This window comes from Saccoglossus kowalevskii, chromosome 17 (assembly GCF_978046115.1).
Source record: "Saccoglossus kowalevskii chromosome 17, keSacKowa6.1, whole genome shotgun sequence".
Classification (NCBI taxonomy): domain Eukaryota; kingdom Metazoa; phylum Hemichordata; class Enteropneusta; family Harrimaniidae; genus Saccoglossus; species Saccoglossus kowalevskii.
The window spans coordinates 29376675-29389713 of NC_140657.1; the positions used below are offsets into that span (position 1 = coordinate 29376675).

General features: G+C 34.5%; 1 long non-coding RNA gene across 2 annotated transcripts; it reads left to right on the forward strand.

The window, feature by feature from the left end:
• The first annotated feature begins 5796 nt into the window (after positions 1-5796).
• On the forward strand, positions 5797-13015 carry LOC144346763 (uncharacterized). Of its 2 annotated transcripts, none has more exons than XR_014926886.1 (3): positions 5797-5873; positions 11104-11163; positions 12886-13015. It is a non-coding gene; the product is annotated as an uncharacterized LOC144346763 (long non-coding RNA). The 2 variants fall into 2 exon arrangements; XR_014926885.1 differs by having other exon boundaries at positions 12964-13015.
• The last annotated feature ends 24 nt before the right edge of the window (positions 13016-13039 follow it).

Here is a 13039-nt window from a genome sequence, read left to right on the forward strand (position 1 = left end):
TGACGTGTATTTATTAACGTGTGTGTGTGTGTGTGTGTGAGCGCCCTCTACGAAACATTCTGAAAAATCTTTCGTCCACGCCTGTCCAATTAAAAAATAATTAAAAATAATTAAAAATAATTAAAAATAATTAAAAAATAATTAAAAAAAATGATGGTAATTTATGCAAATGTATTCACGATGACCTCGACACGACCTCGTATTCACATCTATTTTATGTATGCAAATGTATTCACAATATCCCATTGTGACGTCATCCTCATTCAAATGATCCCCTTTAAGGCATTGCTCCTCATTTATGCTAATTTATGCACGAATTCCCATTGTGACGTCATTATTTATGCTAAAGCTGGACTATAGGGACGACCATGAGGGCGCTGTTCGTATGACGTCATCGCATCCGATTATGAACAGCGCCCTCATGGTCGTCCCTATAGTCCAACTTAAACTACTTATGGTTATAGTTTTTATTGTTTGCATCCTTGTAATCGTTTTAGAGGGTCTATGGTTTAACCATAGACAGTATAGTAGTATAGTAACACCAATGTCAAACGCCGTATGCCCAACGTAAGCAGGGCTGGAATATTATGATGAGCAAGTAAACAATGACGTCATATTTACTTCCATGCGATGTCACTAATTAATTGAATAAAATGAAAAGTTAGTTTCAGACGGCAGTAATGTTTCCGTACATGTTATATTCAGTCTGTACCCCGTTTTCGACAAAATATTTGAATATTTTTGTTTTCATAGTGCACGAATCTTATTATGTTATTGTTTACCGACTATGCTCGTTTTTTATTTTTCTCTGCCACGCATTTCTTTTCAAACAGACTTTGAATCCGTATGTTCTCTCGTCTGTCACCATCTTGACAATAGCTCACACTCTTTCAACCGGAATTCATGTTTAAGGTTGTACCCCGTTTTCGTCAAAATACTCGAATATTTTAGTATTCATGATGCATGAATCTTCTTATTATGTTATTTTCCACCGACGGCCATTTAGAATACCCATGGAATACCGTAGGTGACTCTCATCAACGAAATTACGCAGTCCGCTTCATTGATTGTTTAGTTTGATAATTTATAAACATATATTCAGTGTGAGACTGTTGCTTTCAAGTTGTGTGAATACAAAGATGATTTAAACTTGTCCCTTCCGTTACCAACGTATTCAATATACGGAAATAGCATGTGTGTGCGTTTGCGTGAGTGAAAGATGCAGGCGAAATTTCTCGTCAGTTCTATCATGGAACTATAAACCCCAGGAAGAACAACGAAACTAAGAGGATTAAAAAAACCTTTGTCTTAGTTTATCTTACAGTGCTTTCGCTTTTGTTTCCACGACATTAGTCATACTCCATGTTAGTTGCCGCCGATACGCCCGTATCAACCGCTTTGCTGGAAACGGAAAACTTGAAAAAAAAATGTCCTATCTGCGCAGTAAAATATTTCGTTCACTACGCATGCGCAAACAAGTCGGTCTGCAGGGTGACCTTCAGTGTACCGGAAATCATGCAACGGGTCGGAGTTTTAGCGAGTTTTCATAATTTTTAATGTCGTTTTTAGATTACTTCTTGTTTTTTTCAACCCTCGAAAAAATAAGGTTGCGAAAGTTTGCGAAACATGGGGTTTGGTGAGCTGTTTGTTGTTGCGATATCCCGACTAATTCCGTGTTTCCCTTCGATCGCCAGAAGTGGCAATGTGTTTTTTTTCCCGTTGAATGTCGATCATTTATCAGTGTTTTTGTCTTGGCGCCATTGTTTTTTTATGCTATAACCGGCACAACTCGGTCACGTGATCTCCCGGAGTCGTCCGATTGACTCCGAAAATGACCGATAGTCGGAGATAAACGTTCATTTGCGTAAATCGGCTTATTTTTTAATGCGACAAAATAAACAGTCAAAATAAACATTCGACATCGCGGCAACTATCATAGTTCAAAGGAAACGAAGTGGTTGTTCTTCCTGGGGTTTATAGTTCCATGGTTCTATTTATTTCGAACGCGCGTGGTCGGCGCCTTTGATTGCGTTTATTTTGTTCTTTCATTCGCGAAATCTATCACTGACACAGTTTATTTTGTCATGTCTCACAACTGAATGTCCAAGCTGACTATGTTTTGGCTGTATATAGTTTTGTGGACAAGGGAGGTCATCTTGGTTGCCTAATTAACTAATTAAAATACCTGTCAGGCATCTCTACCTTAACGAGAAATCGAAATAAATATTTAGTTTATGTTAACGGTTAGTTTAAAACAGCTTAACTTTTTTCCAGCCTACCCTGCTACAATAGAATCGCTGGAGTTGCTTGTCCTTCCTACTATATTGTCTATGGTTTAACTCCGGGGTTACGTCCAAACGCCACCCTCTTGACTGGAGATCTGTGTTAGAAAATAAACCTTTGTTGTTGCGGTGTACGCAAGAAGATGAACTACTTATGTTTTTAACATCACTTCATCTATTAACAATTCACCCCTAGACGTGATAATTTCATTTCAATAGTAAAAATCCGTTCTCAAAAATCCAAATAATCACAACCTCACCAAAATTCATTTTCTATTCTTACCCACAAGCCACACCCAGACCATTCATCAAAACGAGTGGTCTGTGGTATACTAGTACTATGACCCATGCCGAGGACTTCCTGTTTGTAATGCTATATGATAAATCACGTGAAATCAAAGACAATTGTCTTTGGTGAAACCAAATGAAAATCATTCTAAAATAACGTACTTATACCCAATTGATTCTGGGGAAAAATGACATTTGCAATAATAATCGACGGGTAGTAACGTTCGGTTGACAAAATAGACGATACAACAGTACTGATTGGACCTACATGAATGCTACTCTATTTCACATAACCAAATGTTGTTGTTTTTTGCTGTTGTACATTATCTTCGGTAATAACTCCGAAAGTGAAGTCTTATATCTTCAGCAGAACGTAGCCGTTAAAACTTGCAAAACGAGTCTGTTTCGATCCATCATCGCTTAAGCAGCATACAATTTATTTATTTTTTGACTCATTTTAAAAAATACGAACGGTGTCAATATTTAAAACTGCATTTTGTCTGTCTCTAGCGTGCCTCAGAATGATATAGATCTTGGCCGATCGTATTTTTACAAAGGACCTGAATGTACAGCACTAATTTCACCCAACCTCCTGCTCGCTTCTGCTTTTCGATTATCATTTTTAATCGCTTTTGCAACCGCCTGTTGAATAATTTTCGCTTATTTTTTCGAGCGCGCGAACCCAGAAATATCGCCCGTCTGCATGCTCGCATTTTAAATACATGGCCGTGGCATCAATATGTTCCTGGTGTATCTGCTCTCTGCCCTAAGGAGTTAGCATTGCCTGTATCACGTAATTGTCTCGATAATCATGTTGTTGAAACGATATAGCAGCCCTGGATTCAAACGGAACACAGTCCCGCTGTACGTTCGCGAACGAAACAAAGTATGATGGTTTGGAAGTGTCGTTCGAAATTAAATAATGGTTAATACTCATTGAATCCTCAAACTTTAGCACTAAAACAACCATTTCGACAACTCATGTGCCAGTGTTCAGTGTTTGAACAAGCGGTCAGTGTTTTTAATAAGCGAGTGAGAGAAAAAAGGGATAAAAACATGGTCGTGTTTCCGGTCGGAAATTAAGTGATATGTTATAAAATGTTATAAAAGCGAAATATTGGGCGAAATGAGTATTGATGCCCATTTATAGCTTGACATGCGTCACCAAATGGGGACATGGTTAGAGTTGGTAGTACCATTATAGTTCCATGGTAGTACCATGGAACTATTATAGTTCCATGGTAGTACCATGGAAGGTACTAAGCCATGGTAGTACCAGTACTAGTATACGCGGGGAGGGAGTCCAGAGAGGGAACAGCCAGCATCCCTTTTACGGGAAAACCTGAAATATCGACGGATTTGTTTCGTTCTCACATGTAATATTAGGTTTTGCGGGCTTCTGAGTTCAAAAATGATGACTAAATCAGCTAAAAAGCAAGCGTTTAGAAACATACCTATTCAGAAGTTGGTTTGCCAGTACTTAATCCATTTTTAACACCTAGGCTACTCTATTGACATTGGTTGTTTATTGCATGGATTTGGCACTTGAGGTAGCTGATAAGCCGTGTCGAAAACGTGCACAAAGCGACCATTCTGTGCACGTTTTCGACACGGATTAAAAACCAGTTGTAAGCACAAATTTTCATATGTACAACAAAAAGTCGTCCAAAATGCATAGGATAGTGCAATATTCAAAGATTTATGACGGGAAAGAATGTGTAAGCTTAACGATTAACTAATTTGAGTTTAATTCAATGTTTTTAATGACTTCTGATTTTAATTTGTCGTTTGTTAGGTTTCTTCCAAATCGAAACAAAATTTGGAACTGAACTCGAGTGAGAGCGCCCTCATGTGTTTGAAGTGTCTGTCTATTTATACACACTTTCGTCTGAATTTTGACTAAAAATAAGTGGTTAGATTTCTTAACCGCCAAACAGAATTTTTTTTTTTTTCAAAACCACAATATATTAATTCTTTTTCTTTGATATTCAGAGCTACAGGTGTGGTCATTTAAACAAAGTATATTTTCTTTTCTGAAAAATTTTGTTTTGTTCACATTTTTTATCACATTTCTGACCTCAATATGAAAAGGGCAAAAGTTGCAATACTTATTATTTATCTTATAACAGCCATCTCCAAAATGTGTACCCTCTAAAATAGTGTATATGCTATACATCAATGTTATACATTCAACAACTTTCAACTGAAAAAAAGATGGCCACAAGTTTGTATAGTTACCGAATTCTTAGATAGCAAATCTAGAGGGCAACATCTTTTGAAATCCAGCATTTCAGCAGTACTAAGGAAAGGTTAAAGGGTTAAAGTTGCAGCTATTACCCCTTTAAACGGTCTAACCATGATAAAAGTATAGACAGCAACATCATTCCATAGAAACTGGTTGGAACCTGCTCACTGTTAACTATGTGAATCAACTGAACGGATTAATTCATATCTAAAACGTTTATTGATATTAGGTACTCTTTTTTTTATTGTCAAAGTTTTGTTTATGACTAAACAAGTACTCATACATTTCACTCATACATCACACATTATATGAGACATGCACGTGCATTTGTTTCGTGGTCTGATTAACGATAGCCGAATGGCGGCCATTTTAAACCCGAAAATACATCAAAATCGCATATTTTCACCGTTCCGGAATCCAATCTCAGTTATGCATGGACGGAATTTGTTTAAATTTGGTAATACATAACAAAGTACATTAAACATAATAAGACGTTGATGCACGTCAATTTCTTTTCGGATCGGGTTCAAAATGGCCGATTGGCGGCCATTTTGTTTTAAAGAATTCAGTTCTGGATCCATATCTGAGGCGTGTCACACATGTGCATGTTCATTGTTTTCATGAATTGATTAATGATGATAGATAAATGAATTAGAAAAATATGTATTAGTTTTTAAGGAGGTGTAAATAGAAAACAGTTTAATGAAAATAAGAAAAATCATTCATTTCATTTATTAATTTGTATTCGCGGCGGGAAAGTTTACTCCATACGGTGTGTGGTGGCGCTGTACATTTGGTATGAATCAGTTGGCCGGGTTCAAGTTTGTATCGGGGTTTGTATGTAACTTTAATAAGTAACCATGGAAGTCCCTAGATCCAGTACGTCGATGATATATCAATGCATATTCTTTTATTTCAAAAATATTTTTAAAGTTAAATATTGAGAAAATTTGTATTGATCGACAACCTGTAACCTGACCTGCAACCTGACCTGTAACCTGCGTTTTGTTGCTGCCGTTATGGTTGTCGTTTGTTGAGCTACTGGATCTGCAAAATAGGTGAGAACAAACTTTTATTAATCTGTCACGATATGCTGGATGGCCACTCATCATATCAGTTTATATTTCTGTTCAAAGTTTGTTTTATGCCGACGGCTTGAATTCCGGAATATAATCTTTCGTTTTGGAATACTAGTAGATCTTAGAGATGTATTTCTATTTCGTGGCGTATGCCCGGCCATGGAGGCAAAACACTGTAACACAAGGTTTCATGTACTTACACTTGAATCACTAGCCTGAGTGCCAGTACTGTCCGGTGCCTCTACAATTACAAAACTGACTATCCCATGTGTCAACCGGATGGTAAGTGGGGGCTTATTATGGTAAATATTAGAGGTTAACACAGTCTGAGATGACTGTACACGGTCACTAAAATGACAGGGCACAATGTCTGCTCTGCATGACTGTGCATGTTCCATGGTATTTCTGTTCTGTTGTAACTAATGCCTTGATATAAAAACGTCTTTACTGTCTGTGCCAAAGGTCTCACCACTTGGTTTATATTCCCTGACCCTGGGTTAATTTATATTCTGCATATAATAAGCATATACCAATGAATTATTCCATGAATATAATATTATAAAAACTAAATTTAATACAATCTGCTGAAAATTTACAGTCAAAATATCATTCATGTTAATACCAAATGTTTTTTAGGGTCATTTTTGGTCCCAATGGAATGAAACTAATTACTGAAAGAATGAAATTTAATTTTTATTTGGTCCAAATTTTTGCAATGTAGTCAAAAATTTAAAATACATTATAATACTATGAACTAAATTCAGTATTCTCATTGGTAGATCAGTATCACATGCATACCTCACAGCGTTATATTGGAATTGGAGAAACGTCTTAAAGCGATTAATTGCGATTATCTTGCCATAGACTTTTTTGGGGGGGGGGGATTCATTATTGCTTAAATAACACGCCTCAGACTGTCACAGTTTCACCAATTATTGTGCACATCTCCATTCTTGCCCTGTTATCATGCAATAATTGGTGGAGTGTCTGCTTTTATTTCCTAATTGTATTAACGACTTATAATATATGCAATGCTGATCCCATGACGTGATTATGTCAGTATGGGTAAAACATTTGCAGTGCCTTCCCAGATCTCACCTGCTGATTCATCAAATAAGTTTGTCACAAGACTTATTCTACATTTTATAGTAAATACATGTATCACACAGACAGGAATAATTATATTTGTTAATGCCAAGCCAAGTTAATTCACCATAAAAAGTATATTGCTACGTATGATATTATTTTCTTTTTGACTCCCGTGTGCAAAGCACGAAAGGGAGTCTTTGCAGTTACCCTGTCTGTATGTCTGTATGTCTGTATGTATGTATGTCACTTTTTTTGTTCCACCGTTATCTCAAGAACCACTAATCAAATTTTGGTGAAACTTGGTACATAGATGCTCTGGGATAATGCGCAGAGTTGATTAGGTTTTGGTAAAAATCTATGAATATTAATTACCTAATTTGCATGATAATTAGCTGATTTTTAGCTGTTCCAAGACTGTTCCACTGATATCTGAAGAACCACTCATTGGATTTTGATGAAATTTGGCACATGAATGCTCTGAACTAGTGCGCAGATTTTGATTAGTTTGGGGTAACTATCTATGAATATTAATTACCTAATTTGCATGATAATTAACTGATTTTAAGCTGTTCTATGACTGTTCCACTGATTTTTGAAGAACCACTCATTGGATTTCAATGAAACTTGGCACATGGATGCTCTGAACTAATGCGCAGATTTGATTAGTTTTGGGTAAAAATCTGTTAATATTATTAATTACCTAATTTACATAATGATTAATCAATTTTTGGCTTTTCCACTGATATCTCAAGTACTAATCATAACATTTCAATAAAACTTGGTACATAGGTGTCATATGACACTGCACATACCTGATAGTTTTTAGGGTAATATCAGTACATATTATTTACCTAATTTGCATAATTAATTAATTTTCAGCTTTTGATATTTCGAGTAGTAATGATCACGTTTCAATGAAACTTGGTACATAGTTACTTGAGGACTGTGCAGAGATCTAATTAGTTTTTGGGTAAATATTTGTGCATATTAATCACCTTATTAGCATAATTAGTTAATTTTCAGCTTTTCACCTGATATCTCAAGTACTAATCATCACATTTCAATGAGACTTGCGACATAGATATTCTAGGACTATGCAGAGACCTGATTAATTTTGGGATAAATAATTGTGCCTATTGATTACCTAATTTGCATAATTAGTTAATTTTTTGCTGTTCTATGATGTCTAAAAACCACTCATTGGATTTCAATGAAACTTTTAAAGAGTACCCATCACATTTCAATGAACGTAAGACTATGCACCATATTAGTTTTTGGTAAATATTTATGCTTCTTAATCATCTAATTAACATAATTAATACTGATATCTCAAGTATCGATCATCACATTTGAATAAAACTTGGTACATAAATGCTCTAGGACAATAGACAGTCTGATTAATTTTGGGTTAAAATCTGTTCATATTAATTCTCTAATTAGCATAATAATTAATATTTTTTTGGTTCTTATCACATTTCAATGAAACTTGGTACATTGTGCAGACATTATTAGTTTTACACTTAAGGTAGCGAGACTATTATTTGTGTTGAAAATTACGATTTTCACATTTATTTATTAATTGATGAAATGCACTATAAACTTTCATATGATAAAGTGAACATAACATAGAATGTCATGTAAGTTGGTTAAAATGTATATTTTCTGAAGGGAAGCAAGGCAGACTCAGTAGTGTTTTCCAAAATCAACAACACAGGTTTAATCTGTGTGCCTATAAGTTTCAAAGATAAACTCAAGACAAAGCAATGTTAGGATGTGTTATCAGTAGCTATCTGACACACAATGAGTGTTTCCAAACATTCAAGTGGTTTGTCTCCGCCCCTGTTTGTTTCACAGATTAGTCATTTGCATATGAATGTGTCAGACACAAAGTCACACAGCCACTGAAAAAAATCATTGATTTTGGTGTTTTCATGTGCCGAATTTATCCAATTATAGCTATCCCATTCCTTTATTTTTTTGGTTTCTAATAGCCTTACACATTTGGATGCCCCTACACATGGTAAAACAGACCTTGATGGGAAAACAAATTGATTGTGCCGATAAACAAGCTTGAAAATCTTTGCTGTTACTTCATGGACGTTTTCTAGGAGTTTATGTTTTTCAAAATACAAGGTCTTTAACAAAAAATAACGTATACTTATTGTCGTCGGATTAACACCAAATTTTCACAGCTTTAAGGTGACAATGAGAGGAACTTGAATGTGTTCAGACAAACTATTTCATCGATTATTTCCCAACGAGTTGTGGTTTGAGTTGGGGGAAATATGACTAAAACAGTAATTGAAATTCAGCACACTATTTTTTAAAACGCGTTGCTTGAATAAAACTGACCAGACACATTCAATTTACCAGACTATTGAACAACTAGGAAAAGTGAAAAAAATACTTCTTATCGCCAGCATAAATGCGTAATTATTTTTTTTACAGAAAAAGTAATTTTTCACCTTTGATTGAGTAACGCGTCGTAGAATGCAGATACGGGCATGCAAAATACACTTGTGAAAAGCTTGAAGTCTGGCGATTCTAAAAATATATACTTTTCCGGGTCTATTTGTAGTCATTTAGTCATAATTAGAAGATGAAAACAAGTATGCAAATAATAGTCCCGCTACCTTAAATCTGTTCATATTAGTTACCTTATTTGCATAATTAGTTTTCAGCTATTCCATCAATATCTCAAGTATAAGTAATTTTGAATTAATTTTTAATGTGTCTCCAAAACTCTCAGCACACGGGAGTTCTTTCTAAGCTTTCTTTGATTATTTATTTAAAATTATCATTATGTAATATGTCCTTAATATAATATTTATTCCAACTATAAATTTATTTAAAACGTTTCCCAGCTTTTATCACTGTCCAAGGCAAATAAGGCAGAAATGTACAAACAAAATTGTAAAAATTGCTGTATAGATATTTAACTTTGCTATGACTAGGACAGCACTGCCAGAAATGAAGGAAAATCTCCTTTTCATGTGTTCAGTGTTTTAACACCATAATGTACATGATACAGGCACACATAAATTGGTGTAAAATTTCCCATTATTATTTCATTACATCACAGCACTTAAAGAGGGGGGAGGTCGTCGCACAGATGTTACCAAACATGTCATCCCAGTCATACTCATGATTCCATTAGAAGAGCGCATTGAATTGTGGGAAAATCAATGTTTATCAACACAAATGTTTAACAGGCTAAGCGCGACAATGACCACCCTTTAAAAAAAAAAAAATATGACCTTTGACACTGATATTAAGGAGACGCCACTGGAAATTAACCATGTTTTTATTATAACATGTAATATTTGACAGGATGATGAAAATAATAGGCCACCTTGCAAAATTCGTAAAAACATGAGTACAAAATGGAGAGAAAATTAATGTGTTTTTTTTCTACCAAATGTATGACATACTCTCTAGTATTAATGAAAATTACACGGATACTATTTGCTTTTTTAATTATCATGGTACTGTACAATGACTTCCTTTCAACCATCCCTGAATTCTCCAAAATTGGTTGGGACACTGTCTATTTTCCATTCTATGTCCATGTGTTTAATCAACATGTCAACACAACATAATAATTTCCATGATGTGTATGTTTATTATTTGACCTCAATTCATTTCATTACCATGAAGGACACAAACTCAAAACTCTACAGTATTTGCTCTATTAGTAGCACATACATTTATATGGTCAAAATAGGTAAACATTATTGATTTGTTTACGTTTTTATGTGCTTTCACTAGAGATGCTGTTCTAATAGAGCAAATGCGGTACATATACAGATAACTGAACTTGTTTCCATGGAAACAATGATAACCCCTTGACAGTCATTTTGAAATTGAATTGAAAATTAGTGAAAATGCATGCATTAAAAAAATCGTGAAAAGTTAATTACTACAATTTCTTCTTCAGATATTCATCTAGTTACAGAGAAAAAATTACCATACTTCCAGTATCAAAAGTGTTGGCTACTTCATCCTTCAGTGTATCTAAAAAGCAAAAATACTAATTCATAATATATGATCCATTGTAATGTGTATATGCACTCTAATGTCCTAGTTAATCACACATATTTTCACATTCATTCATTTACAGTGTCCAGTGGAGGTACAACAGATACACGTGTCAATAATAGTTGAATAATCAAGTACACAGGTATATTCAAAACTTTGAATATTAACATTAGGCCAAAAAAAAATTGTTTTGTTGCCTCAGCGACCGGCCGAAAAATATGAAATATCGGGCCGCGTTTTTTTTTTTTAATATGCCCAAATATTGAATTGAAAATTCACCATTTTAAGCAGTAAAAAAGTGTTTCCTCTAAAAATTAAGGATCCCGGACCATTGTTTGATCCCCAGAGTCCCCGTAAGTGGCGACTTTGAACCTTGGGTTGATCTGTATTTCTCTGACATGTTCCGACTACTATGAAGTCCATATACCTTGGCTATTTATGATACTCTTAGTTTTCACGAATTTAATCAGATTCTAATCAGATTCAATCTTATTGATATTAAAATATAATGTAGCTGTAAGCTCTATTTTTTAAGCTCCGCTGTCGACTTTGTCGAGCGGAGCTTATCATATAATTGTCCGCCAGCATCCGTCGTCCATGTAAACTTTTACATTTTTGACTTCTTCTTGAAAACTACAAGCCTGAATGCTTTGATACTTGGTGTATATGTACCTTGGGTAGACCTCTCTGAGGTTTGTTCATTTAATGGTGATATCTTCAATTCTCTAATTTTGGTGAATATTTTTGTAATTTTTGGAAAAAGTGATATTTTCGACTTCCTGTTAAAAACTGCAAGTCTGATTGCTTTGATATTACATATATAGGTACTACATGTGGACCTCTCTCAGATTTGTTCATGTAGTGATGATATCTTCAATTCTCTAATTTTGATGAATATTTTCGTCATTTTTGGTAAATAGTGATATTTTCGACTCATTGTTATTCTTGTTTATCTACGACTTTTTTTTTGTCATAAATGAATAGTTTTACTTGCTGTTACTAATATTTTTTATATCATATCTCTGCTGTCATTAAAAAATAAAAAATAAAATTTGAGCTATATACATGTACCTACCCCAACATCAAAGTTTAATCAGATTGGATCAGATTATATCTGATGCCAAGATCCAAGTACGCTATGGCTTTTGCCCATCCTATTCACACATTGATTCCATTATCATATTTGCATCACCCATCGTTTGTAATCACATTGTCAAGTTATCGTATTGCCATCTCAAAGTTATCGCACACTTCGCACGCTTCAATCGTGTTTTCACAGTTGTTTAAATAGATTATCCTGGCCATGGTAATTTTATTCTCATAATTTAAAGAGATGACCTTGTACACGTAACAATTACAAAAATTAGGCAGCATTTAAGGTTTCCTTTTTCTAGAGTAAGGCTAGATTGCTACTGATTAAGATGATTAAGATTTGCGATGCAAGCATCAAATAATGTGTGGTGCTAATGAGATCCATTGGCAGCACGCATGCAATAAATGCAGGACCCTTATGCGATATATGCACAACCCCAATGCGAAAATTACATTGTGCACATACAAAACAGTGACATGTTGCATGACATCTGTACTGTGTCGGTATATTCAATTTTAACCCAACATGATGAATCTTTTATCTGATAATTAGGTATAATATCATACATTTTATTTAATTAACATAATTTATTAAATATTTCAACTTTTTATCTGAAATATCTGATTAGATATAATTATTATACATTTTATTTAATTACCATAATTCATTAAATATTTCAACTTTTTATCTGAATATCTGATTGGATATAATTATTATACGTTTTATTTAATTAACATAATTTACTAAATATTTCAACTTCACTACCAGCAGATCTAGTAGCCAAATGGAGAGGAGAATGATGGCACCTCGACCTTTAATGGTTGCAATAGCAGTCACTTCTGTTATCAGCTTTTTCAGTTATTTAGCTGCATGGTTGCTGAGGAAATCAAAAAAGGAAAAACCAAGATTTGGGCAAGAAATTCGA